General features: G+C 51.8%; 1 protein-coding gene across 1 annotated transcript in view; it reads left to right on the forward strand.

The window, feature by feature from the left end:
• The first annotated feature begins 6051 nt into the window (after positions 1 to 6051).
• Positions 6052 to 23962, forward strand: part of KDM4B (lysine demethylase 4B) — a 140656-nt gene continuing 122745 nt past the window's right edge. Inside the window, 1 exon segment of the mRNA XM_082456900.1 lies at positions 6052 to 6175. The gene's annotated coding sequence lies outside the window, so the exon portion shown is untranslated.

Here is a 23962-nt window from a genome sequence, read left to right on the forward strand (position 1 = left end):
GCATTTCTCTAGTAATTAGTGATGTTGAGCATCTTTTCATGTGCCTCTTGGCCATCTGTATGTCTTTGGAGAAATGTCTGTTTAGGTCTTCTGCCCATTTTTCGATTGGGTTGTTTGTTTTTTTGATATTGAGCTGTATGAGCTGCTTGTGTATTTTGGAGATTAATCCTTTGTCTGTTGCTTTGTTTGCAAATATTTTCTCCCATTCTGAGGGTTGTCTTTTTGTCTCGTTTATGGCTTTTTTTTTGTTTTTTGTTTGTTGTCTTGTTTCTTTCATTCTTTTTTTGGCCATGCTGCATGGTTTGGCTTGCAGGATCTTAGTTCCCTGACCAGGCATCAAACTCATGCCCCCTGCAATAGAAGTGTGAAGTCCTAACCACTGGACCACCAGGGAATTCCCCAAGGATGAGGCAAGTTTAACAATCAACTCCAGGGAAGGTGATAGTGCCGAGTTCTGCAGATGCCATTACTCACACCAACCTATCACTGGCACCTTGTACGGATGGTTAGACAATGACATGGGCAGATCTAATTTAAGAAACAGGGACTTCCCTGGCGGTCCGGTGGTTGGGACTTCGCCTTCCAATGCAGGGGACGCGGGTTTGATCCCTAGTCGGGGAACTAAGATCCCGCTTGCCTGGTGGCCAAAAAACCAAAACGTAAAACAGAAGCAGTATTGTCGTGGATTCAATAAAGGCTTTAAAAATGGTCCACGTCAAAAAAAAATCTTAAAAAAAACAAAAACAATAAAGCTCTGCCTCTTTTGGAGCTTCAAATATGTCAAGTGTGTCCTTGAAAACATTATGCTAAGTGAAAGAGGGCAATCACAAGATCGTATATGATATGATCTCATTCACATGAAATGCTCAACACAGGGATCTGTAGGGACAGAAAGCAGATTAGTGTAGCGATGCTTAGCCAGTAGGGAGGGAGAGGGGGTGAGAGCTAGAGGGTGCGGAGTTCTTTTTGGGGAGATGAAAATGTTCTAAATTTGGTGACGATTGCACATACCTGTGGATGTACTAAAATCCTTTGAACTGTACAGTATACGAGTTATATCTCAAAAAAAAAATATCAAAGTGTGAACATGAAATAAAAATAGGAAAGATGCCCAGCTATGAGGATCAGAGGAAACTCCATAAATGTCCCCAAGTGGGCCGCACACAGGGGCAGAACACCCTGAGGTGCGTTAATTGTGGAGATTGTGGAATTTTTTTGTTTCTCACATAAAAGTTAAGAACAATGTCATTGTTAAAAATGAGCAAACCCCAGAAAAGTGTACGTGCACTGCTATGCAGAAATAATCACAATGTAAGGTGTATTCATTTCCTGGTAGACTTTTGGTAGTTTTAATTTTTTTATAGCAGTTTTATTGAGATATATTGCATGCACATGCCATAACACCCGCTTAAAGTATACAGTTCAGTGGGTTTTAGTATATTTGCACAGTTGTGCAATCATCACCTCTGTCTAGTTCCAGAATTTCATCCCCCCTCAAAAGAAGTCTGATCCCCATTAGCAGTCACTTCCCACCCCTCCCCAGCCTCTGGCAACCATTAACCTACTTTCTGTCTGGATTTGCCTGTTCTGGATGCTTCATATAAATAAATTCATACAACACATAGTTTTTTTTGTGTCTGGCTTCTCTCACTGACCCTGGTGTTTTCAAGGTCCATCCAACGTTGTAGCAAGTGTCAGCACTTCACTCCTTTTTATGGCTGAGTAATATTCCAGGGTGTGGATGGACCACCTTTTAAAATCTACCTGGTTGGTTGTTTTTTTTTTTTTTCTTAATGTAAAACTCCCTTCTCTCCCTCCACCCCACGTTATAAAATTAATACATAATCCCTTCAGAACATTTGGAAACTGAATATATGAAGAAAAAGCTAAAGCACATAGTCCTGCCCCCGAGAGGGTTAATATTTTTAGGCTTTATTTATACATGTGTGTTGGTACTGCAGCATTCAACCTCAGAACAACTGAGGCATAGACAGGTTAATTGGCTTACTCGAGGACATGGCAAAGCCATGGTACATATTTGTTTACAGATGTTTCTCCATGTATTTATTACTTTTTAAATATTTATTTATTTGGTTGCGTGGGGTCTTAGTTGCAACAGGCGGGCTCCTTAGTTGTGGCATGCGAACTCTCAGCTGCAGCATGCATGTGGGATCTAGTTCCCTGACCAGGGATCGAACCCAGGCCCCCTGCATTGGGATCGAGGAGTCCTATCCACTGTGCTGCCGGGGAAGTCCCTCCAAGTATTTGTTTTATATACAAATTTAAAGAACGACATTAGGACAGTAGTGTATATACTATTTTGTGCCGGTTTTTCTTTTCTATTCAGTTCATTGATGGGGTAGCCCGCTTTGTCTAGCACCTAAACAAACACATGAGCCATGGTCTGGTGTTTACATTATGTGTCTGTGCTCATAAAAGTGAAACGTATACTACACATGTGTCTAGCAATATCTGCTTGGCGTGAAATGGAATGTTAGAATTCCTCCTCCAAATGTATTTGTTTTCTAAAAAATTTTTTTTATTAAAAAAATTAAAAAAAAATTTTTTTATGTTTATTTTGGCTGCACCACGTGTCTTGCAGGATCATAGTTCCCTGACCAGGGATTGAACCCCGGGCCACGGCGGCGAAAGTGCCGAGTCCTAACCATTGGACCACCAAGGATATACCCCCCAAATGTATTTCAAAAAATTTATTTTTTAGAGACATAGGAAGATCTAGGGACTTCCCTGGCAGTCCAGTGGTTAAGACTCTGCGCTTCCACTGCAGGGGGGCACGGGTTCGATCCCTGCTCAGGGAGCTAAGCCGCAAGCCATGTGGTGCAGCCAAAAGATAAAAGTAAAGACATAGGAGGATATATTTTTCTGTCCATCTCTATCTTTTATGCATCAGACTAGCCCATAAGCGGAAGCTGGAGGGGAGTTTTGGGAAAGCAGAGGAATGTGAAGAACAGTTAGAAACAAGCTGGCCTTGGGTCATCTGAAGGCCAGTGCCAGAGGTCCTCCTGACCTTACTTAGGGACAGATGCCTGTGATTCCCAGCCCCAGCCCTTTGTGAGATCTGCACCTGTCTGCAAAGACTGGAAGATGATTAGTGAGTTGTTCTCAAGTTAATTTGTCCATTTGAAAATTCTGAGACTGAGTCCTTCCTGCTTTGCATAGGACACCTTTTAATTAAATGACAGTGATTATAGTTTTCTTTCCTAACATTTTGTTATGAAAACTCTCAAACGTAGGAAAGTTGAAAGGACTGTATGGTGAACCGTCAAATATACTTCCTGTCTGGATTCTACAATTGTAAAGTTTCTTAACATATAGATGGCATTTTAAAAAGTCCCCCTAAGAACCCTCCTACGCTCTTGGTGGGAATGTAAATTGGTGAATTGGTGCACCACTGTGGTGAACAGTACGGAGGTTCCTTAAAAAGCTAAAAATAGAGTTACCATATGATCCAGCAATCCCACTCCTGGGCATATATCCAGAGAAAACTCTAATTGAAAATATACATGCACCCCAATGTTCACAGCAGCACTATTTACAATAGCCAAGACATGGAAGCAACCTAAATGTCCACTGACAGGTGAATGGATAAAGAAGATGTGGTACATATATACAATGGGATATTAGCCATAAAAAAGAATGAAATAATGCCATTTGCAGCAACATGGATGGACCTAGAGATTCTCATACTGAGTGAAGTAAGCCAGACAAAGACAAATAACATATGATATCACTTATATGTGAAATCTAAAATATGATACAAATGAACTTATTTACAAAACAGAAACAGACTCACAGATTTAGAAAACAAATTTATGGTTACCAAAGGGAAAGGGGGTGGGGGAGGGGTAAATTAGAAGTTTGGGATTAGCAGATACAAGCTATTATATATAAAATAAACAACAAGGTCCTACTGTATAGCACAGGAAACTATATTCAATATGCTGTAATAAACCATAATGGAAAAGAATATGGAAAAGAATATATATATATATTTATGTATGTATACACATTAAAACTGAATCATTTCGCTGTACACCAGAAACTAACATAACATTGTAAATCAACTGTACTGGAATTTAAAAAAAAAAAAGGAACTTGAGAAAAAAATTATAAAAAGTCCCCCTAAGCAAAATTGGGAAGCTGACAACCTATTTAGGTCCCCCAATTAAAAAAAAAAAAAAATTCCAGAGTCTGTGAAATCCAAACACCTGGAATTCACTGTCTAACGGGGTTAACTAGGAAGTAGAGAAAAAAAAAAGGCTTGGGGTAGGGGGATCCCCATACGATTGCACTTTTGAGCCTATATTACTGCTACCAGATTACATTTCTGTCTTTCCCACGGGTTAGGGAGTTCCTTGGGAGCAGTTACTGGTTCCTACTTTTTAAGTTAAATTTTAACTGCTTGAGGGAATATCTGAATATGGCCCCATGACGATGTAAATCACCCTAGAGCAGATTAAACTCCTCACCAACTACACTTTTTACCAAGGTGGATCCCTCCTCTCCACAAAGATTTAGTTTACTCAGTTTGGTGATGGCCTTGTTCTGCGCGTTGCCACAGGTATGGGCTCTTAGAAACCACAGGACAGTTGCTCTGCGTTCCTTTCCATAACGGTATTGTTCAGAATTCTGGACCATTCTGCAGCTCTCCACATGGCTTGTAGGGGAATCATTCCATGACAGTACATGTAGATCTACCCCCTTTTCAATTGCTACATAGTTAAAAGTATTCCAGAGTACCCTGTGCCACAAGCTATTTATATAATCTGGAAACAGTTGTGTACAGCGCTGCAGCCGCATACTTGAACCAGGCAAGCTCCACGCTCCGGACCCTTTCTCTGGGTACAGAACCTCCAGGAATAGAGCGTAGATGCACTCGCCACGTTATTAGGAAATATCGAATTGTCCGATTTACATTCCTGCCGACGAAATGGGGGCGTGCCCAGCCTACTGCCTGGTATGCAATTAATAATCATGATGATGACGATAATGGCAAACCTTAATTAAATGCTCACTTGGCGAAGTCACATGGTCAAAGACTTTACGTGCCTCCTCTCACCAATTCGCGCAAACTTCCCAGGAGAGGGGCCGACGGTGAGGGGTTGTATCGTCGTCATATCCATTTCACAGGGGAAACTGCGGCCCAGCGAGGTTACTTCTCTGGAGGCCAACCACAGTGAGGGATGTGAGCCCAGCTGAGCTTTGCACCTAAGTCAGGAGGCACCAAACTCCTTGCCTCCCTTACGTTTTAGGGAAGTCGGCGAAGGTCACCTAGCTTTATCCTGAAGGCCTGGCGCCTTTGCAAGGTTTTGTCGATTGCAACGGAAATGAACTTGGAATTTTTTTGGGGGGGGAGGGGGTAGGGGAGGCAGGAGCGCTTGCTGCTTGACTTTTATTTCACCAGTTCTCAGTTCTCCTCCTTTGTAAATTGAGTTACGTTGGAGCTATGTTTCCTAAATCGGGACTTTGCGAATTGGAGAACGCTGAACCCAATTTCCGGCTCTGGGTCTCGAACCCCCTCTCCGAGCCTGCCAGGCGCGGTGCTGATGTTGTGCTGGAGCTCACGTACTCAGCTGCAGCCTGATAACCAGGGCGGGGCCCGGGCCGTGATTGGCACCCGCCCCAGCCAGTCCGCGCCTGGGGCTGACCCCGTAAGCCAATATTCTCTTGCCCCCGTGCGGTCGTTGGGCGGTCCCCGAGGCGCCCTTGTCAATCTGAGGCCTAGCGCCGTCCTGTTGGTCGCGGCCTCTTGGCTGGCGTGCGCAGCCTGCAATGAGAACCAAGCCGGTCAGCGGGCACGTGGGTGGGCGCCGGCGTGTCCTAGTCGGCCGGCCAGTGGCGAGGCGAGACCGGCGCCTGCGCCCGCCCAATCGAGGCGCGCAGGGGGCGGGCCGTGCGGTGTTGGTGGGCCCCGAGGAGGGGAGGGGCGGAGCTGTCAGCGGCAGCCAATGGGTGCGCGGGCGTGGGCTCGGTGGCCAATGGCAGCCGGGGCGGAGCTGGCGCGCGGCCTTATAAGCCCCGCCCGGGGCGCTCGCGGAGGGCTCGGCCGCCAGCGACCGAGCGGGGCCCGGCCCGAGCAGGGCCTGGGGGTGCGACGCCGAGGGCGGGGGAGCGCGCGCCGCAGCTCCGGACCGGGCAGCGCGCGCCGCCTCAGGTGAGCCCGCGGGGAGGCGGCCGCCGCGTCCGAGCACGGGCCCCGTCGCCGCCGCCGCCCCCGCGCCGCGCCTGGGGCTGCGGGCGGGCGGGCGTCCGGGACTCGAGGCCCAGGCCTCGGGCGCGGCCTGCTCGGGCCGCGGCCGCAGTGCTTTGTCCCGGCCCGCGAGGCGGTTGGGGGCGTTAACCGCCCGGCCCCGGGCGCTCGCCGGGCCTCGGGCGGGGGCGGCGCGGCCGGACAATGGCGGGGCCGGGGGCGGGAGGCGGGGGCGCCCTGCCCGGGCCGGGGGCGCGCGGGGGCTGGGCCGGGGCGTCCCCGCCGGCCCCGCACAAAAGATGACAGCGTGGGTGGCCGGCCCGGCTGGCCCTGCCTGGCGGGGCCCTCCCCTTCCATTATTCACAACAAACCTAATAATTAAAAAAAAATAATAGTAAAGAGAAAGAGAGAGAGAGAGATATCCCAGGCCCTGGGTGAAAGCCGCCTCCATTTCCGGCCCTTTGGGCACTGGTGGGGTTAACGGGGCGCTTCCCAGCGGTGTCCCCCGAAATGTCCATCACTGCATCCCACCCCACTGCCCGAGTCAACCGCCGTGCCATCGCGACTCCAAACTCGCACCCCATTTCCCTGAGCCCCCCTAAAATAAGCATGCAATCAGAATTTCTTATAAAAAATGTATCCACTTGATATGCACATAGCAGTTTCCAGACGCGTGCCCCCACGGCCTTCCCCTCTCTGCCCGATCGCCATCTCGAAGGCCCCTTCTCTGTAGAAATAAATCCTGGTGTCGCTCCCGCGGGGACCCCTGGGGTTGTCCTCTCCAGCCCCGTGGGATCTGGGGGACGGATTCATTCTGAAAGCGACCTGTCCCAGATCTGCAAGGGCCTGGGTCTCCGCCCAGTGGGCGCAATGACACCAGGCAGAATGGGGTGCGCGTCTGCCGGGGCCAGGATGGAAGGGTTTATAGGGGATTTTTTTCCCTTGGGGGCTGGGGAGACGTGGACTGCTTCTTGGTGTGTCCCATCTGTTTGGTTGGGGGAGGATGCTTTTGTTTTAATGATTCAGGTGCACCTGGGAACTGTTTCCCGAGTTATGAAACTAGTGAGAAGGTTGTTCTGTGCAATGGAGCCCAACAATCCTGTGATATGTAAAGAGTGTGTCCTTTTCCATGTGTTTCTGTCCGTGGCATTTATTCAGCAAGCTCCTGTGGCTCCCACTGGCTGCCAGCGCTGTCTTAGGGTCTGAGGTTGCCTGCCTCACCCCTCTGCCTCAGCAGCCATTTATCCGGCTGTCCCCAGGCTGGAGAAAGCCCCTAAAAGGGGCTCACTACATGACTTCTTTGGGCTTTCCGCGCTGCCATGCAAGAGCCGGTGACTCCCCTAATTCTCCAATAATAGCTTCCTTATGAGGCGTCGGGAGGGTTTGTCAACTCCCCGGTCAGCTTTTCCTCACCACCCTCGCAAAAGCAGTGGGCAGCCTCTGTGGTCTTTGTAGTTTGCTTTTTGGAATCTCTAAGGACAGAGTGTAAAAGTCTGGAGTCAACTTGTGATCATCTGAGGGGAGGGTTTCTGAAACTCGCTGGCCCTCTTTCCGTGTTTCTGATTGGACGCTTGGCAAACGTTGGTGCTCCCCTTTTGTGCCGGGGGCACCTCCGCGGTCAGACCGCCCTGCCCTGGGGGAGGTCACCTCCGCGAGCAGAGGTGCAGTTGCATAAATGCTCCCAGGTTTTGCGGTGATTCAAGCAGATACTGTGTCACGCGCTGCATGTGCGTGTGTGCGTGTGTGTGTGTGTGTGCGCGCGCGCGCGTGAGTGTGTCGTTGTCGAGACAATTTCTATCCAGATTTTAGTAACAATTGTTTTTCTCGCATTTTCTAATCCTTGCCACTTTGGGGAGTGGGCTGCTAAGGAGGTGTTAAGAGCTTAAAGGTGTGGCTGATCAGTCATTTAGGACCCCGCCCTGCCTTTGTTGTACTTTGCTGTCTCCTAGTAAAGACCCTTCCCCAGTCCCTCTGGGGTGGTCGGGGGGCCCTGCATGCCCCTCTCTCCCTGCCTGGCAGCTCTGCTATACTTGACCCTGCATTTCCCCTCCTCCTCTGTGGTGTCTTGCCCCTGCTCTCCTGAGCCCCGCCCCTTCCCCTGGCCGGGCCCAGCCGGAGCCTCAGCCCTGGGGAGCCCATCTGTTCCTTGGTTCCATCTGACACTCACCTGGCCTGTGGACATTGGGTTTTGAGCACTGGGGCAGGTTGCAGGGAGTCCCTAACTTCAGGGGGCTTTGGGTCTAGTGGGGGAAAGGGAGAGATGGGTGTCCCGAGGTGTGGGCACAACTGTGCTGGCAGTGTGGTGCCCACTGCCCCGAGGGGCCCGGCTCAGGGAGTGGGCAGCACGGGGTGAGAGGGGTGAGGGCCGAGGTGTGGGCAAATGACCATTTCCGGCTGTCTCTCTTCCCGGGATCTGGAAGTGTGGGGGGCAGGTTCAGAGCTGTGAGGCCCTGCGCCAGTCACTTGCTCAAGAGCAAAGCTGGCCGGGGGTGTGGGGGGCGGGCGGGGGGGCAGTCACTAAACTTTCCCAAGCCCACTGGGCAGAGGCTGGGGGAAGAGCGTGGAAAGCAAAGGAACTGCGGGCAGACTGCACGACTGTGAGGTCACCCCCCCCCGCCCCCACCCCATGCCTCTCTGCCAGCCCCGGGGGGTTCCTGGCTGCGCTCCAGAGACCTGTCTCCCCCCCTCCCCCCTCGGGCTGCTCAGTGGGACCTCACCCCCACAGCTCTGACCTGCCCTGCCCCGGTCCCTCCGCTTCTGGCTGAGGACACCGGACGGAGGAGAGGGGCTGAACCTGGACTCCCTTCTGACCTGTGTTCTTGTTGGTGCCCCTGGATTCCTGTCCTTGACTCCATTCCCCAAACAGAGTCTGAAAGATCCAGGTTCACGTGCCTCCTCTGAGGCATGACTCTGGGCCTTGCTTTCCTCATCTGTAAAATGGGTATAATAAGAGCCCATGCTGGGTCATTGAGGGAGTCACAGGGGATGAGAGTCACTGTGGCTTCACACAGTGCCAGGCTGCTCTGAACCTGGCGCTGATTTCTTACTGCCGTCAGGTCCCTTCCTACTCTGCCCCGTTCACGTTCAGGGCTGGGTCGTTCTCTGGGGGGGTCTGTCCCGGGCACTGTGGGGTGTGGAGCAGCATCCCTGGCTCCCACCCCATTGATGCCAGGAGCACCTCTACCCCCACAGTTGTGACAACCACCGATGTCCCCAGACATCGCCCAGTGTCCCCTGAAGGGTGCAGTTGCCCCCAGGTGACCCTCTCTCGCTTAACCTTTAGCCCCACGGCAGCCTGATATTTGGCCATGACCCTGATCAACCTCAAGTTCCAGGTCCCTCTGTCCCTTTCCTCCCCTCCCCCGTCTAAAAGGGAGGGGCTCATATTTGCAAGCTATGTCCGGCGCACACTGCTCGGCCTGGCTGTCCAGGTCTTTCCTACTCTGTCCCCTGGAGGAGAGGTGCTCGCCTGCAGACACGCCCACCACGGGCCGTCCAGGCGTGGTGTGGGGGTCTCCCGAGCCCCTGCAGGGCCCCCCACAGGCTTCCACATGCTCCCGGGATCTGGAAGCGTGGTGGGCAGGTTTAGAGCTGTGTGACCCCTGCCTGTCCATTGGCTTTAACAGTTTGCTTCAAGTCGACTTTGAGGTGACTCACCTCTTTCATCTTCCCTCATCATGAGCAATGATGCCTGAGGTCACGGGACTGTTACTGTGCCAGGTGCAGGTACTTTTACACAATGAAATGAATTTAACTACGATACTTAAAAAAGCCTGTGCCACCTCAAGACTAAGGCCTGAGCGGATCCATGAACTGATGATTGTGGGGTTGGATGGATTTTTTTTTAAAGCGATCATGTATTTTATTTATTTACTTATATTTATTGATTGATTGAGTTTTGCCTGTATTGGGTCTTCATTGCTGCACGTGGGCTTTCTCTAGTTGCAGTGAGCGGGGGCTATTCTTCCTTGCAGTGCGCAGGCTTCTCATTGAGGTGGCTTGTCTTTGTTGGGGAGCACGGGCTCTAGGTGTGGGGGCTTCAGTAGTTGTGACACGCAGGCTCAGTAGTTGTGGCTCATGGGCTCTAGAGCGCAGGCTCAGTAGTTGTGGTGCATGGGCTTAGTTGCTCCGCAGCATGTGGGATCTTCCCAGACCAGGGCTTGAACCCGTGTCCCTGCATTGGCAGGTGGATTCTTAAGCACTGCGCCACCAGGGAAGTCCCATGGATTGGTTTTTGAGTTTACTCCCTGCTTTGATTTGTTCTGGGAGCATCTTGGCGGCTGGATAAGGCGTCCCGACTAATCTGTCAGTTCTCACTACTGCTCCCTCAAGGGGCTTTTAAAAACTTGAAAAACGGTCTTCCTTTGCTCGGGACCCTCCAGTGGCTTCCTGTTGTCCTTGAGAAAAGTTGCAGACCCTTCCCATGGCCTCCCTGTTCTGTCCTCTGAGGTGCTCTCCACACCACCCTCCCCCCCCCCCCCGCCCCATGCCTCCTCCCTTCAGTTGAAACCACTTTACTTGCCTGCTTTTCCCCAACTCAGGGCCTTTGCACTTGCTGTTCCCTCTGCCAGAGTGCTGTCCCCTCAGGTCTCTTTGTCATTCCGGTCTCGGCTCAGAGGGGCCATCCCTGACCTCACTGCCCAAATTCACCCTTCCATCCACTCTCTCTCCCCACCTGCCTTTTCTTCTTTGCATTCAGCACTACCAGAAATTTGTATGAATCTGTTTTTGTACTTACTGTCCGTCTCATCCACTAGGGCAGAAGCTTTTCCTGTAAACGGTTAGAAAGTAACTATCTTCCGCTTTGTAGGCCGGACTGTCTCCGTCCTGACCTCTCCACTCTGCTGTTGTAATACAAAAGTACAGAAACCAACGACTGTGCCTTTGTTCCGATAAAATTTTATTTACGGACACGGAAATGTGAATTTCACATGCTTTTCACATATGATGAACTATTTTCCTTCTTTTGATTTTTTTTTTTCCCCCCACCGAACCATTAAAAACCGTCAGAACCATTCTGGGCTTGTGGGCCATACAGAAACAGGCAGCGGGCTGGATTTGACCTGTGGGCCATAGTTTGGGAGCACGCGCAGTAGGGTGTGAGGTTCCCGCTGTGGGAGCGACGTCTGTCTTGGTCGCTGTGTGTATCCCCAGCACCTCGGGCAGTTCCTGTCCACAGTGGGCGTTCAGTAAGCATTCATGTGTTGGATGAATGAATTTCCATCTTTCCTACATCAGAGTATTTAGAATCATACTCTGTATGTTAAAAAACAGGTCCTGGGTTGTTTCGAGGAAATTTAAAGTGCAGGGAATATAAGAAAATGTTCTGATCCCATTCACCAGAACGATCTCAAAATTGAGAAAAGAGTAGATGTAGGGACTTCCCTGGTGGTCCAGTGGTTAGGACTCTGTGCTTCAGCTGCCGGGGGTGCAGGTTCGATCCCTGGTGGGGGAACTAAGATCCCTCGTGCCACGCGGTGTGGCCAAAAAAAAAAAAAAAAAAAGTAGATGTAAACGGGCAAATACTTCATTGCTGGCAATGCCCCACCTTTCCGTGATGCCCCCTTTGTATTGTACTTCCGCAGGCAGCAGAAGATTGAGAAGGAGTGTTCTGGGCCTAAGGAGTTTGTTTTGACCTCACAGAAACTGAGGGTTTAAAAGGAAGACACTGTTTCCCAATCCTCTTGTTTTGTAAGCATCTGGCCCATCCTCTTTACCAACACCAGCGCCCCTTCTGAAGGGGCAGCGGAGTCCCGGGAGGGGGTTGCTGCAGCCATCCGGCCGCGGGCCTGCCCGGGAACACTCGTGGAGAGGTGGCTCTCGTGTGTGTGACAGTTGAGCTTTGTGGGCCGAGTGGATGGGAGACGGCTGTGGGGCTGTGCGCCGGCCTGTGTCGGGAGCGGGATTGTGCCGGCCTCGTGCCCTTGGCCTTGCTCCCCACCGTGGAGACTGGCTGACGAGTGATTTCCCAGCCAGGCAGATTGTTAGCGTCTTAGATCTGGGTCTGTCCCAGGAGTGTTCTGACTTGTCAAGGAAGCATACCGTTAATTTACGGTCATGCCTTCTCTAGCTGATTGAAATAAACAACCTGGAGCGGATTACTCAGAACTTCTTGGCTTTCCAAAGTTGCTGTCCTTTTTTTTTTTTTTTTTTTGCTGGTCTCTGTCTTTCTTTGCTCCTCTGCCATCTCCCCCTTCCTCCTTCCTTCCCTCCCCTTTTTTCTTTTCTCCTCCCACCTCAGTGGCTCCCGTGGACCCGAGGGCATTGATGAAAAGTTTGCGTTGCTGTCTTTGCCCCACGGGAGGCCTGTGGCTCTGGTCAAGCGGGGTCGCTCTGGGCCTCGGGTGTGTTTTGTTCAGTGGACAAAGAATAAGAATCAGAAAGCAAGGCGCCAAGGGCTGCTGCACCCCGAATGGCTCTCTGGGTACAGAGCGGAACCAGAGCTAATGTGGGTTTCGCCCCGGCTGCCAGCACTAGCGATCACGGCTCCTATTCTCAGATGAGCCTGTACAGCGAGCTGTGAAGAGGTGATCTGCGGGTGGGGCGGCAGGATCTGTCCCAGGACCCACTTCCCTCCTGTGTTTGCAGTTGGACCCAAGTGACGGCACCTTCTGGGCAGGTAGGGGTGGAGGTGGGCCCACCTTCATGGTTTCGTGGCTGCTCGCTCCAGTCTCGGGAGAGAACGTGGAGAGAAGTGATTCGTGGAGGATGAGCTGGCAGGGGATCCGGAATTGTGCTTCGTGCAGAAGGAGAGCAGGGATCCTGGAGGCCTCCTTTGAGCAGGAGCCAGCCTGAAGCCACCAGCCGGCGCAGTGACGGCGACAGGGCTGTGCCGGGGGTACCCTGGACCACGCGTTGGGCGGAGAGGGGCCGCGTGCTGGGCGGCCCATTTGGGAAGGCGGCAGCCTGGGAGCTGCCTCCAGGATGCATGCAGGACCCTGGCCGGGCAGCTGGGCTGGGAGTTGCCACTGGCCCCTTCAGATCCCCGCTCTTTGCCCGGGGATCTCTTATTTTTTTGGCCACGCCGTTCGGCTTGTGGGATCTTAGTCTCCTGACTAGGGATTGAACCCGGGCCCCCGGTATGGAAGCGTGGAGTCCTAACCACTGGACCGCCAGGGAAGTCCTCCATTCTGTGCTTTAAAACCCCCTGCATCAGAAAGGCCAGCATCGGCGGGCTGGCTTCCTACCTCGGCTCGGGAGCTGCATGGATCTGATTATCTCCGCCACGGGTCGGGAGAGAGCCTTGCTGTTTCCAGCTTGCGTGTGAGTGAATGCCCTGGAGTTGAAACTCCGGATTCACTGCTTCGTTCCAGCTCCTTCCCCCAAGGAAGAGGAGGGAGCCGGTGAGGAGAGCGAGCTCTCTGACACCCTCTCGGGAAGGAAGGCGCTCTCTGACACCCTCTCGGGAAGGAAGGCGTCTGGTTTGCCCGCCTCCTCGTGTCCTGGCTGCTCCACGGGCAACCCGAGCCCCTTCTGACCTGGAGACTGAGGGGCAGCGTTGTCCTCGGAAATGGGCTTCTCTGCACGTCCAGCCCCCCGTGCCGGGCCCCGCAGTAGGAAGGGTGGTCAGCCGGCCGGTGGACAAGCTGCGGCTGGGGGGTGTGTGGCGTGGGTAGGTCCAGGCTGGCCGCGGCGGGGAGCAGGGGTGGAGCGGCCTCTGTAAATGCCCAGCCATGCCGTCCGACAGCCTCGAGGTGAAGATACGAAATTGGGAACCGCCAGCAGGCCTCCCATGTGGCTCTCGGCCGGGCGGTCAGCAGCTTGGTTGCGCGATCCACCAGGGCTGACTTTGCAGCAAACCCACCGCCGTCGGGCGTGCACCGAGCCTGGGCCCATCCGTGCGTCTGCTGTCACCCAGCGGAGAGCGCCAGTAGTCTGGCCCGCATGCACGAGGCCAGCGGATCAGTGTCTCTTGCCCGCAGCGGGTCCCAGCCCGTGATGAAAGCCTAGAGCCGGGCTCCCGAGAGCAGCGGGGACGGCAGGGCCTGGGGCAGCAGAACTGCCGAGACACATGCAAACCAAGCACAGGGCCAGGGCCGCGCTTGCTGGCTCGGGTGGTGGCCCGGGAGCGGCAGAAGAGTTGCCCGCTGGGCCGAGCCTTGTCGCCATGGGCGAGGTGAACAGCAGGCAGAGGAGCAAGGCCTTGGAGGGGACGCTCAGGGCCCTGCCTGGGATACCCTCCCGGAGGAAGCAGGCGAAGCCGGGGTAGCCCTCCAGTCTGTCTCTCGGACAGCTTTGGGGCCCCCCTGTGCCAGGCTCCAAGGGGCAAAGCGGAAGGGGGCAGCAGCTCTGCCCTCAAGGAGCGTAGCGTCTAGTCCGCAAGGCCAGTCCAGAGGTGTTCAAGTCACGTGGGAGTCACGGACGGCTGCCCAGAGATTGGCTCTGGTGTGCTGACGACTAGATCCCGAGTTTTCTAGGACAGCCCCTCTTCAAATGCTCCTGCCCTGCCTTTTTTAAAAATATATTTTTAATTGTATAATAATATTCATATACCATAAAATTCATCCTTTTAAAGGGGACAGTTCAGTGGTTTTTAGAACATTTACAGAGTTGTGCAACCATCACCTTTATCAAATTCCAGAACATTTCCCTCACCCCAAAAGGAAACCCCATACCTGTTTAACAGTCACTCCCCATTCCCCCGTCCTCCTTGGCAACCATGAACCCACTCTCTGTGTCTGTGGATCTGCCTGTTCTGGATGTTTCATGTGAATGGGATCACACACTGGGTGTCCTTCTGCGTCTGGCTTCTCTCTCTGAGCATCGTGTCCTCAAGGTCCATCCTCGTTGTAGCGAGTGTCGGTGCTTCTGTCCTCTTCATGGCGGAGTGATGTGCCTGTGTATGGGTGGACACGCTGTGTATCCACTACCTGCTGTGGGGATCTAGTAGTTTCTATGTTTTCCTGCCCCTTCTTTTCCCTCACTGTCTCAGAGTTCCAGAATTCCAGGGCTGTGGCGTGCAGAATGCTCACCCAGTCGGCCCCCAGCAGAGGCAGCACTAAAACCCGTTGTGGGGCTACAGCCTGAGGGCTGGGGTGGGGAGGGGTTGGAGAGGGAGGCCAGAGTCAGGAGGCCCGACCGTCGGATGTGCTGCCCCAGCTCGTCTGCAGGAGGTGCTCAGGCCGCCCTTTGGATGCGCAGGTTCTGGACTCCAGCGTTCAGTAGTGATCCTCACCTCTGTGCCCTCTGTTGCCTCCAGCTGGTGCTGGGCAGGGCCCCCAGGGAGTGGACTGTGCTGGCCCAGCCTTGCTTGGTGGCTCGGTCCCCTGTAGTACCTCTCTGTGCGTCCGCTCCGCGGAGCAGCGTGGCCCCGGCCCCTGCTGCCCTGGCTTGTCTGTTTCCTGTGTGTTCTCCCGGTGGGCAGTGCCGGGGCTCCCTGCCCCAGAGTCCACCAGGGCCAGAAAGGGGGTGTCCTGTTTGCTGCCTGCCCCCTGCTGGCCTGATTGGCTGAGTGTGGTCCAAGCCCTGAGCGGGCTCCCCGAGAGCTTCACGTGGCTTGGGATTAGACCACACGTGCCCTCCTTTCCAAGCCCCACCCCCCCGCAAGCCCCCACGTGTCTGGCCAGTAGGTTTGAACGCGAGCTGCTTCCTGGGCCACTTCCCTTCCCTGGTCTGCCCGGCCCTGGCCCTGACAGGGTTGTGGGTTGTACCTTAGAAGGCAGCCACCGGGTTGTGCATATCCCCACAGAGCCACCGAGCAGAGTTCTGCAGGTGGCCGTGGCTCCTGCCCAGACATCCAGCATCCTCAGTGGATAAAGAGGCAGCTGGGTGCCCCCTTGCCCTCCAGGGGAAGTGCTGTCACCACGCTGGGCCATTTGGAAATGCAGCTGGGCTCTCCGGGGACCGTGAGGGGACAGATGGGGTGTGGCATCATAGCAGGGCAGAGCCCAGCCAGCTCTGGTCCTCCCACTGGTGTTGAGGACAGTGACGTGTGTGAGAGACTTGCTGTCCCCTTAGCAGAGGATACGGGAGACCTGGGGGGGGTCCCGAGTGCCAGGGAGCTGCTCGTGGCACTGGGAGGACACCAGGGGAGACACACGTGGACGCTAACTGAATGTCACCTGGTGAAACGTCAGGCTCTGTACGGTGCCCCGCCCCCCCGCCAGGCACCAAAACAAACTCCAGTGGATCTAAGATCTGAATGTGAGAACTGAGACGACAAAACCCTCAGAAGAAAACAGGTGAAAGTGTAAACCGACAGCTTTTCTAAGGCAGCGCTGCCCAGTAAAGACGCAAAGCAAGCCCCATGTGTCCTTTAAAGTTTTCTAGAAGGTGAAAAGAAGCAGGGGAAATTAATTTGAGTAATGTATTTTATTGAACCCAGTATACCCAAAATGTTATCATTTCAACGTGTAATCATTATAAAAGCTGTTAATGAGTTATTTTCCACTCTTCTTTTTTTTTTTTTTTTTGTGGCGTTGCTTTTGACATTCTATGTTCATTTTACACCTAGCGCTGGTCCTGGGTGAGCTGAGTGCCGTGATGGGGCTGGGGATGCTGTAAAGGGGGTGCCTGGTGCTCAGTGGAGGCTGGCCCCTGCCATCCCCCCATCCCATTCCCGCCTGCCTGCCCAGCCCATCAGAAGTTCTGCATCTGTTAGCCTCTAGCTGGGGAGACGAGACAGACACAACATGAAGCAGCTAGGGCCACGTGAGGGGCGAGTGCACCAGCCTGGCCTGCAGGATGTCAACTGGAGGGCCAGCCCCAGTGGGCAGGGTGGCGTGGCCGTGGCCTCAATCCTTCCTGTGGAGCCTTGTATGCAGCCTCTCATCTTTAACGGGAGCTTGAAACCTTGGCCTGGCCATGAAGGCGGACGGTCCTGTGGCTGAGCTCGGGGCGGCGCATTTGTGGCATGGATGCTGGCCGTTCTGGGGGGCTCTGAATTTGGGACCCGAGATGTTTCTGTGAAGGGACTTGCAGGAACTTGGGATGCTTCTTTGGCCATAGGAAAGCTGAGACCCGTGTACAAGCATAGTTTGGAAATAACATCCCACAGCTGCAGACGGTCTTAAATGGCCTGGGGTCTCAAGGTAGGACGGCCAGTGGGATCGGCAGTTGGAGGCTGGTACCCACGTGCTTGGCCTGCCTGGGCTCAGAGCCCACCTCTGCTGGGTGTGTGTCCTTATCTCCAAAATGGGGATGACAGTGGAGATCTCTGCTTCAAGGGTGGATGAGATTAACTGAGTTAATCCGTGAAAATCCCTGAGTGAAGTAGTTCCCACCCCGGGGGTAATTCTGTCCCCAGGGGACACTGGGCAGTGTCTGGGGACATCTGTGGTTGTCACAACCTGGAGGGGGTGGCTCCTGGCATGGTGGGGGTGGTGCTGGGGTGGTTGCTCAGAACCCTACAGCGCCCAGGACGGCCCCACACGGAGTGACCTGGCTCTGATGTCCCAGTGTCTCCCTGGCCCAGGGAGAGCGTTCAGAGATTACAGGGGTGATTTTTCTCTGGGCCTCTGTCTTTCCTTGAATGTGAGTCAAGATGTTGCAAGAGAAGTTTCTGAAATCACTCCGGGTGGGGAGGAGGACTGGGTTAGGTGTCCTCCGTGCGGCCGCCGAGACAGGGGGACCCGGAGCTGCTGCCTTGGGTTCCAGCACCTGTGCTCCCGAGGCCCTGTGTTTGTTAATTTGGCCTTTAGCCAAAAGAAGGCCTGAAAACTTTGGCTCGACCAGGCTGCAGTGGCTGTTTTCCTAACAAGCCTCCTAGAGGGATATTCGTTGTAAAAATAATTTATCCTCCCGGTGTAAAAACCAGCAGTTACCGGAGGCAGAACCAAGACAGTGAAGGCTGCTTGTGGTCCCTGCTGAGCCCCTGACGTGTGTCCAAGTGGTGTGGAATTCGTGAGGATCTCTGTGTGCTCCTGGGGTCCAGCGGTCGGCTCGGGGGTGATAGGACCCCGAGAGGCTGATGCAGTAGTCGGGGACGCAAGGACCCCCGTGTGGGACCTGCCATGTGACCCTGTGACCGACAGGCAGGGGTCCTGTCACACAGGCTGGGAGCCCGGGAGGGCTGGGACCCCAGCATGGTCGGGATCGGTCAAGGGCGAGGGAGTGGGCGTTGTTAAGTGACCCGCCCCGCCCTGCACAGGGGAGAGAACCTGAACCCACGCTCCCCTTCGTCTGCCTGCAGCGTCGGCTGAGAACGTTGGTCCCCCAGACCCGTGGTTTCATCTGAGCCCCGCCGGGCTCGGGGCTCAGCCTGTGAACTTGGGTCGGGACTGTGGAGATGGGCCTGGCTAGAATGGGTGTCTCGGGCACCTGCCAGAACCCTCGGCTGTGTGCCTCCATGGATCTGCATTCGGGATGTCCCCGCTGGGTGTGGAGCGGCTCCACAGCCCTCCCCTGGGGTAGGGAGCGCCTCGCCCGGGTCCCCTAAGTGCCGGCGTCGCACCCTCAGGTGCTCACCCCCTTGCAGCTCTCCGGGGAGGCGGGCACGGGAGACATTGATGGCAAATAAAGGCTTCCCTGGAAAGCGGGGCTGCGCTGGGGTCCCCTATCGCTGCCTGTACAGGGACCCCCCCCAGCCGTCTGGGTGCTCAGGAAGGCCAGGGGACTTTGGGGGTGACCAGCCTCTCCACGGCCTCCAGGGCCCTCCCAGGCCTCTGCCCCAGGCAGCGCTTGGTTTGGAGTCTAGAGCCAGAGCTCAGAATGGGACCCGAGCTCCCAAACCCTGTCACTGCCACCGACTTGGGGCCTCGGTGTCCTCGCCTGCTCTCCTTGTTAGGTGCCAGCGAGCTGTAAACGGGGCACGTATGTTAATAAGCGCTCGGCTCTCACTCTGGCCGCCAGGGAGAAGCTTCGACTTTCAGTGGGCTGCAGCAGAGAAGACAGCAGGCTCGCCACAGCCCCCAAAGCCTGGGCTCTGTGCTGTCAGCCAGCTCCGTGTTTATCCTGCAGGCCAGGAGCCCAGGAGCCAGCAAGGAGCTGTGGCCCCTGTGTGATGGGGACCAGAGAGGGGTGTGACTGCAGAACTGGGGGAGCAGTGCTTCCTTCACGGGCGGACAGGGAAGGCCCCTCCCAGGGGACGTTTGGGCAGAGGTCTGAATGACTCGAAGGGACAAGAAGCTCCACATGCAAGCACAAGGAGCACGTGCAAAGGTCCTGAGGTGGAAATGCCGGAGGGGATCGCTGTGAGCGGAAGAGAGTGAGTACGTGTGAAGCGATGGGCTCAGCTCCCTTGAGTGGTCGTGTCGTGGTTCGGGTGCCTGGCCCAGCGTAGAAGGTCCGGGGGAAGCACCGGTTCTTGGACAGTATTAGCTCGTTCTGTTGGTTGTGTCAACTGGTTTTCTCTTTCTTTATTGTTCTGCCTTTTTAAGCTTCCCGTTTGGAAAGAGTCAAGACCTTGGTATTGGAGCAGATCATTTCCACCCGGAAACAAGGACTTTGAAATGGAGAAACCTCTTGTAGAACCCAGGGTGCCCCCCCACCCCGCCCCGCCCCATCTCAAATGCTTTTTGTAATGTTGTTATTCTTCAAGGTGGTGTTTGGACAGTCCCACGTCTTGTTATCATCTGTGTTGTGAAAACACTCAGGCGGCCCTGGTCTCCTCTCTGGCCATCGTTTTGGGGAGGGTATCAGACAAGATGGCATGCAGTCCTGACGATGGAACATTCTGAAGCATATTTGTAAACCTGGATGGGGAATGCACTTGTTAGTGGCCATCCTTGTGCTGGTTCCCTTTGTTTTATTTTTTGACCTTTTCATTACAGGGAATTTGAACACACGCAAAGGTAGACAAAATAGGGTAAAGAACCCACATACTCATCACCCAGCCCCAACCCATCAGCCCATATGGCAGAATGCCCTCCTGTCCATGATGAAATATCCCCCATATTGTTTTTTATATATTTTGGTTTTAGTTTTTTTATTTTTAAAGTTATTTAGGCCTCATGGCTTGTGGGAGGATTGAACCTGGGCCCCCTGCAGTGGAAGCACTGAGTTTTTTGGGGTTTTTTAAAAAAGATTTATTATTATTTATTTTATTTATTTTTGGCTGCGTCACGTCTTAGTTGTGGCACGCGGGCCTCTTTGTTGCGGTGTGCGGGCTTCTCTCTAGTTGTGGCGTGTGGGTTTTTTTCTCTTCTCTAGTTGTGGTGCGCGAGTTCCAGAGCACGTGGGCTCTGTAGTTAGCGTCACACGGGCTCTAGTTGAGGCGCGTGAGATCGGCACACAGGCTTAGTTGCCCCGCAGCATGTGGGATCTTAGTTCCCTGACCAGGAATCAAACCTGTGTCCCCTGCATTGTAAGGTGGATTCTTTACCACTGGACCACCACTTCCGGGTAAGTCCCGGAAGCACTGAGTCTTAACCACTGGACTGCCAGGGAATTCCCAAAACATTTTGTTTTTAAAGAATTGCAGACTCCCAAGAAGTTGCAAAAATAGTATGGAGATGTCCCACGTGCTCTTCCCGCGGTGGTGACATTTTACACGACCACAGTCCACTGTCAAAACTAGGAAGTTGATGTTGGCACAGTACACTACAGGCCTCACTCAGACTTAACTAGTTTTAGTATGCATTCATTTTTTGGTATGTCTGTGTGATCTTTTATCACCCATGTAGATTTGTGTAACCACCATCACAATAAAAATACAGAACTGTCAAAAAAAAAAAAAAGATACAGAGCTGTCTTGTCAACACAGACCAATTCCCTCGTGATCCCCCTTTAAAGTCACCCCCACCTCCCACCCTCAGCCCCCGGCAACCACTGATCTGTTTTCCAGCTCTATAATCTTGTCATTTTGACAGTGTTAGGGAATCATATGTAACATTATGGGATTGGTTTTTTCACATAAGATCCATCTGAACTGTTGTGTGTGTCAACAGTTTATTCCTTTTTATTGCTCGGTAGTAACTCTAATTATCCAATATTATTTTATCATCCTTTTTATTTCTATAAGGTGGGTAGTAGTAGTAATGTCCCATTTGACATTCCTGATTTTAGCACTTTGAGTCTTCTCTCTTGTTTTTCTTGATCATTCTACCTAAAGGTTTGTCCATTTTGTTGATCTTTTCAAAGAACCAGCTTTTGGTTTAGTTAATTTTTTTCTATTTTCTATTTCTATTTTGTTAATTTCTGCTCTGATCTTTATTATTTCTTTCCTTCTGCTTGCTTTAGGCTCAGTTTGCTCTTCTCTTTCCAGTGCCATAAGGTAGAAGTTGAGATTATTGATTTGAGAGCTTCATCTTTTTTTCATATAGGCAGCTATAAATTTACCTCTCAGTTCTGCTTTAGCTGCATTGTATAAGTTCTGGTTTGTTGTGTCTTCATTGTCATTCACCTCAAAGTATTTGATTTCTTCTGTGACCCATTGGTTATTTAGGAGTGTGTTGTTTAATTTTCACATATTTGTGACTCCCCACATTTCCTTCTGTTATTGACCTCTAATTTCCATTGAGGTCAGAGAACCTACTGTGTATGATTTGAATTCTTGTTAATTTGATGAGGCTTGTTTTGTAGCTTAATATTTGGTGTATCCTGGAAAATGTTCCATATGTCCTGCGAAGAAAGGATATTTTGCTGCTCTTGGGTGGGGATTTCTATAGATGTCTGTTGGTTTGTAGTGTTGTTCAAGTCTTCTGTTTCTTTGTTGATCTTCTTCCTTGTTTTATTCATTATTGAAAGTGAGATATTGCTGTCTCCAACTATTATTATTGAATAGTCTGTTTCCCCCTTCATTTCTGTCAGTTTTTGTTTCATTTATTTTGGGGCTCTGTTACCAGGTTCATATATGTTTATAATTGTTATATCTTCCTGATGGAGTGGCCCTTTTATCTTTATAAAATGGCCATCTTTTAGCTAGTGGGAAGCAGCCGCATAGCACAGGGAGATCAGCTCGGTGCTTTGTGACCACCTAGAGGGGTGGGAGGGAGGGAGATGCAAGAGGGAAGAGATATGGGAACATATGTATATGTATAACTGATTCACTTTGTTTTAAAGTAGAAACTAACACACCATTGTAAAGCAATTATACTTCAATAAAGATGTTAAAAATAAAAAATAAAAATAAAAAAAATAAAATGGCCATCTTTATCTCTAATGACACTTTTATTTTGAAGTCTATATTGTGTGATATTAGTATAACCATTCCTGCTTTCTTATGGTTGCTATTTGCATGTTATACCCCTTTCCGTCCTTTTATTTTCAGCCTATTTATGTTTTTGAATCTAAAGAGTAGAGACAACATATAGTAAGATCTTTTTCTTCTTCCAATCTGATAATCTCTGTCTTTTGATTGGATTGTTTAATCACATTTAAGTCATTATTGATACAGTTGGATTTACGTCTTCCCTTTTCTTTTTGCTTTCTGTCTAACGTCTTTTGTTTCTCTCTTCCTCCTTTACTGCTTTCTTTTGCATTAAGTGAATATTTTCTAGTGTAACATTTTAATTCCTTTAATGATTTTTTTCATTATATTTTTGGAAGTATATTCTTAGTGGTTGTTCTAGGTCTTATATACATCTTAACTTACCAGAATCTACTTCTGATTCCCAGTATTATTTGAAGCAAGTTTATACTGATTCCATCTGAACTGTGATTAATCAGGATTAAACTCATTTGATCAATGAGATGGCTTGGGTGACGGGTTTTTCAAGGATGCTGATGTGTCTGTTGGCCTCAGTGGTGCCCTTCTTTTGTTTATTCCTTTTCACATTTGGTGAAATGAACGTCTCAAAGGACCTGTAATGATCAGAAATATTTGTGAAGCCCTGCCTTCTCAGGATCAGGCTTGGGGAGGCCCCGACTCCTGTGTCATCACTCTCCTTGCAGTTTTGGCCTTCCTTTCTTCTCCCTTCCCCCATCTAACCTGACTGGTTTGTAGCCCTGATCCTGCCTCAGGATTCCAAATCTGGGTCAGTGTGTCATGCACACTTGGAGGCAGGTCTTTGGGGTTAAGGAGTGCCCGGTGCAAGGAGGCCCAGGTCAGCCTCGAGATAAGTCTGCGAAGGCCAGCAAGATGGTTGGGCTGTGACTTGGTTGTTAGCTGTCACTCTTTTTGTGAGAGCCCAGGTGGGCGGCCTGAGGGGTGGTGGTCAGGATGGCACCGGGCAGAGAACCAGGAGCAGACCGAGTGGGTGCCTCTGGTCACCAACAGCGTGAGCAGCCCCAGTGTTCTGGATACGTTTAGTTGGAGCTTCAAAACAGCATCAAAGTTTTGATCAAACGTTGGGGAGCTCTCGTGCTATTTTTTTTCTGGCTTGGTATTTTTTTTTAATAACAACTTTATTAAGTATAATTCACATGCCATACAATTCACCCTTTTAAAGTGTGCAATTCAGTGGTTGTCAGTATATTTACAGGGATGTGCAGCCATCACCACCATTGAATTCTAGAACATTTTCATCACTCCAGAACCCCATACCTATTAAATAGTCACTCTCCATTCTTCAGCTCAGACAACCAAATGTTGTAGTGTCTCTGTGGATTTGCCTGTTCTGGATGCTTTATATAAAGGGAGTCACACACTGTGTGGCCTTCAGTGTCTGGCTTCTCTCACTGACCATCGTGTTGTCAGAGGATGATCTGTGTTGTAGTGAGGGTCAGTGCTTCACTCCTTCCATGGCTGCATAATATCCCACTGCCTGAATGGACCACATTTTGTTTATCTGTTCATCCATAGATGGACATTTGGGCTGTTTCCACTTTTTTTGGCTGTTGTGAATAATGCCTACGATGCATAATATGGACATTCATGTACAAGTTTCTATGTGGACACGTTTCATTTCTCTTGGGTAGACACCTAGGAGTGGA

Source organism: Balaenoptera physalus (assembly GCF_965194825.1).
Source record: "Balaenoptera physalus genome assembly, chromosome: 3".
Lineage (NCBI taxonomy): Eukaryota > Metazoa > Chordata > Mammalia > Artiodactyla > Balaenopteridae > Balaenoptera > Balaenoptera physalus.